Source organism: Phyllobates terribilis, unplaced genomic scaffold (assembly GCF_046119375.1).
Source record: "Phyllobates terribilis strain yellow unplaced genomic scaffold, ASM4611937v1 Scaffold_3__8_contigs__length_932513732, whole genome shotgun sequence".
In the NCBI taxonomy this organism is placed as follows: domain Eukaryota; kingdom Metazoa; phylum Chordata; class Amphibia; order Anura; family Dendrobatidae; genus Phyllobates; species Phyllobates terribilis.
Genome location: NW_027362763.1, coordinates 889,369,644 through 889,374,703, shown reverse-complemented (window position 1 = coordinate 889,374,703; position 5,060 = coordinate 889,369,644).

Here is a 5,060-nt window from a genome sequence, read left to right as displayed (position 1 = left end):
AGGACTCGGTGGCTGAGGACTGTGTGCAGCCCAAAACTGTTTACTTGTACATAATTGCACTCCCCGGAGTGCCCCTTTTAGGTAACCACTGAAAAAAACCTGTTTGGCGTGGCCGAAGATGTGGTCCAACTCCGGATCACCTATGCCCTGCAGCCACGCCCAGGGCCTACGTGGAGGGTTTACGGACAGGTCCCTCAAGCTCCCTTGTACTTTGCAGTGAAATGGACACCCTGTTAGGGGACTCACTGACAATTGCTCAAAAACTCTAACTATTGTACATATATTGATTATTTATTATGTTTTTGTTACCTGTAACGTTCAAGCAAAGTGCCTCACGTAAAGGGAAGAAAAGTTGTTATCTCTTTAACCTGTTTTGACAAAAATGCTTCAATCCAGGAGTACTGAGCTTTACTAGGGGGGAATGTGGCGCCCTGTTGTGCATTGGTGCCACAGAACCCAGAAGGGTGCATGGATGGACTTCTCCACAAAAGGCCCTCACACATCCACACACCTCCACCCTACCACCTCAGACCAGCAGAGGGAGCCCGTTAGGGACATATATAGGGAGGGTGGAGCCAGGCAGCTCAGTGAAGTTTAGTGTTCAGAGAGAGAGGAACACAGCTCAGAGTCGAGCAGAGAGCGTGCTGACGCTCAGAGAGCAGTGAAGAGAGTAGCAAGCTGGCTGCTGTGCTTAGGTGAGCCAAGGCCTACAGCACGTGTGAAAGCCTAGTGAGGGCCTTGAGTGGGCCGAAGGCGAGAGGAGACAGTAACCAAGCTAAGCCTAGCTCCAGGCAGGTCAGAAGCTTAACAAGTAAAGCCAAGGATCAGGAGGCCCTATACCCGCTCACTGGGGAGAGTCCAAAAGTGCGCCCTTCACCTGGAGTACCCTGGACCGTGCCTGCAGCATCACCAGTAAAAGTACTGAAGCTTACCCCCGTGTGAGGGTCCGTCTTTCCTCCGGGACCGTCCTGCCGTCTCTCCCCTGCACCACCATCCATTACATCCCACGCTGCCCTGAGGCCCGCTCCAGCTGTGGGAGCCATTCCACCCCAAGCTGCCCTACCATCTGCCTCAGAGGACTGCTCCTCAGCGGCGGCTCCCTCTAGCCGCAATCGACAGGTGGCGTCACGAACTTTCCAAATCCCCTATACATATCCCTTTTTGACTGACCGCCCTGGGTCACGGACCGGGCCAGCCACTGTGATATCCCCCAGCAGCCAGAGGCCCAGCTGCCGAGTACCCCACGGCCCAGGGGGCGCGTCAAGCTCCAGAGAAAGGGAGCTTGTGTGAAGACAGGGGTGTCCCCGCAAAGAAAGAGTCGAGGCAGTGGGGCCGTAAGCCCATGAGTAAGGAGCAGTGATGGTGTAAATGACTCACCCCCAGGGCTGTGGGGTACTCGGCAGCCGGGCCTTGTGGCTGCTTGCGGGGGATATCACGGTGGATGGCCCGGTCCGTGGCCCAGGGCGGTCACTGAAAAGGGGAATTTGTATTATATGGGATTTTGGGATTATTCGTGACGCCACCTGTTGATTCTGGTAAGAGGTTACCAGCGCTGCGACAGTCCACTGAGGAGGATGTTAGGGGCAGCTATGATGGGACGGCTCCCCACAGGTGGAGCAGGCCTCAGGGCAGTGTAGAGGTGTAGAAAGATGGTGGAAGCAGGAGGGAGACGGCAGGACAGTCCCAGAGGAAGTACAGGCACATACACAAGGGTAAACTTCAATACCTTCACTGGTGGTGATGCAGGTACGGTCCAGGGCACTCAGGGCGAAGGGTACATTTCTGGACTCTCCCCAGTGAGCGGGTGTAAGTCCTCCTGATCTGTGTCTTTTACTCTCTAAGCTTCAGGCCTGCCTGGAGCTAGGCCTGGCTTGCTTACTGCTTCCTTCTTGTACCTACTGACCTGGCGGTAGGGTTTTCTCCTGGTTCCCACTATTCCTGGTCGCTGGAGCCTTAGTGGTACCTAACCCTGTTGCTGTGGTCAGCGGTTGGTTAACCTGGGACTTGTAGTTCTCCAGGGATTCCGGTTGTTCCTACTGGTCATAAAGATCCCTGTAGGCGCGGAGCCGGTGTCCGGTATATGGTTCGGGGTGAGCCTGTTATGCTCCTCTGCCCCCTATGGGTTTCTCCTTCTTCTCCTCAGTCTGCAGACTCTCTCATGCAGACTCTCTGAGTTCTGTCCCTGTCTATGCCTGACAGGAACTCTCACTTGCCTTCTAACCTGCTCCAGGCTCTCACTGGCCAGACTAGCCTGCAGCTTGGGCCTAGCCTGGCCTTCAGCCATACAGACTTCAGCTAGTCTGGAGCTGCAGCATGGTGTCACACTGTCTGCTTCCTACTGACTGACTTCCTGAACTCCACCCCCCAAGTATTTATATACCTGACAGGGCTCCATCTAGTGGACTTGGGTGGAGATGTCTGCATGTAGTGAGGCCACTGGGGAGAATTCCATCCATGCACCCCTCTGTGATCTGTGGCACCAGTGCGCAGCAGGGCGCCACATTCCCCCCTAGTAAAACTCAGTACTCCTGGACTGAAGCATTTTTCAAAAACAGGTTAAACAATAACATTTCTTCCCTTTATGGGAGGCACTTTTCTCGAACGTTGCAAAAACATATAAGTAATACACATATATACAATAGTTAAAGTTTTGGAGCACATGTCAGTGAGTCCCCTAACAGGGTGTCCATTTCACTGCATAAGTAGCTTTAGAGGCACTCCAGGGAGTGCAATTATGTACAAGGAAATAGTTTGTGGGCTGCACACACACATTAGCAGCAACACAACTTTACGTTCTGAAATGACCAGTTTTGATGAGATCCCTCCTCGGGTGTGTCCCTCTCATCCGGGTAAGCTGGCTCGTGGGGTACCTGCTCCAAATCCCCAACGAAGGTCCTGGGCGGGCTGCAGGACTGGTGTAGGACCACTGGTTCGGCCACGCCAAGCAGATTTTAGTGGTGGTGGTCTTGTGAAAACCACCAGGGGGCACCTCAGGAGGTGCAAACTACGTACAATGGTGGGACCGCTCATAGTTCACGGACTCCAAGTTCAGGTTACATGAGAGCTACCGGGGAACTAGTAGCTCAAGGGCGCCCCCTCCTGGGCTGCGCCTGGTTATGGGAGGTGGGTGACCCGTCCTGGTCATCCTCCCGTTCAGTCAGGGTGTCCTGTTCCAACAGTTCCCTCACCCTCTGAACATTTAGGGCATGCTGTAGAGCCATGGGCACCATCCGTGCCACAGCTCCTGCTGGTGCGGCGACTGCTCCTGCCTGAGCATCACCGGACGAAGAGACTCCTGCGGGGGCGCTGTCGAGGGCCGCGGCGTTCTGCTGGGCTTCGGACATCGTTGCGCCCCCCTAGTGAACCGTGGCCTACCTTCTTTACTTTTCTTCCGGTAGGCCGCAGCTCCGCAGGCGACGGTCTTCTTTCAGGACCTTGTGTCGCTTGCGTCTGATGTCAGGGCGCTCACTGGACTCCTTCCAGGACCTTGCGCTTCCTGGTTCGTTGTCGCGGAGTGGGGCGTGTCCTGGGCTTCGCGCGCTTCAGCAGGTACGCCTCTCAGTATCCCGTGGTTACGCCATTCTTCCCACGCGGCAACACAGTAATGGCGGCGATCTTCGCCACAGTTAAACACACAGTTCTTATTAAAGGCGCACAGTACCCGGTGGCAACGGGCACAATACTCCGTCGTTGCAGCGGGCACGAAATCCTGTTCATGACGCCAGAAGATGACTCGCCCCCAGGGCTGTGGGGTGCTCGGCAGCTGGGCCTTGTGGCTGCTTGCGGGGGATATCACGGTGGATGGCCCGGTCCGTGGCCCAGGGCGGTCACTCAAAAGGGGAATTTGTATTATATGGGGATTTTGGGATTATTCGTGACGCCACCTGTTGATTCTGGTAAGAGGTTACCAGCGCTGCGACAGTCCACTGAGGAGGATGTTAGGGGCAGCTATGATGGGACGGCTCCCCACAGGTGGAGCAGGCCTCAGGGCAGTGTAGAGGTGTAGAAAGATGGTGGAAGCAGGAGGGAGACGGCAGGACAGTCCCAGAGGAAGTACAGGCACACACACAAGGGTAAACTTCAATACCTTCACTGGTGGTGATGCAGGTACGGTCCAGGGCACTCAGGGCGAAGGGTACATTCCTGGACTCTCCCCAGTGAGCGGGTGTAAGGCCTCCTGATCTGTGTCTTTTGCTCTCTAAGCTTCAGGCCTGCCTGGAGCTAGGCCTGGCTTGCTTACTGCTTCCTTCTTGTACCTACTGACTTGGCGGTAGGGTTTTCTCCTGGTTCCCACTATTCCTGGTCACTGGAGCCTTAGTGGTACCTAACCCTGTTGCTGTGGTCAGCGGTTGGTTAACCTGGGACTTGTAGTTCTCCAGGGATTCCGGTTGTTCCTACTGGTCATAAAGATCCCTGTAGGCGCGGAGCCGTTGTCCGGTATATGGTTCGGGGTGAGCCTGTTATGCTCCTCTGCCCCCTATGGGTTTCTCCTTCTTCTCCTCAGTCTGCAGACTCTCTCATGCAGACTCTCTGAGTTCTGTCCCTGTCTATGCCTGACAGGAACTCTCACTTGCCTTCTAGCCTTCTCCAGGCTCTCACTGGCCAGACTAGCCCGCAGCTTGGGCCTAGCCTGGCCTTCAGCCATACAGACTTCAGCTAGTCTGGAGCTGCAGCATGGTGTCACACTGTCTGCTTCCCACTGACTGACTTCCTGAACTCCACCCCCCAAGTATTTATATACCTGACAGGGCTCCATCTAGTGGACTTGGGTGGAGATGTCTGCATGTAGTGAGGCCACTGGGGAGAATTCCATCCATGCACCCCTCTGGGATCTGTGGCACCAGTGCGCAGCAGGGCGCCACATAAATGCACTCAGAGAAGAGGCCAGTACACAGGACATCAAGGGTCCATGTGAGTACCAGAGAGTCCGGCAGCCAGAGACCTGAGCCAGGGTTAGAAGGTGCGCGGATCCGAGGACAGAGACTAGGCACTAAGCAGAGTCCGGCAGCCATAGACCCAGGCAAGGGTTAGAAGGTGCGCGGGAGAGAGAGAGAGTGCCG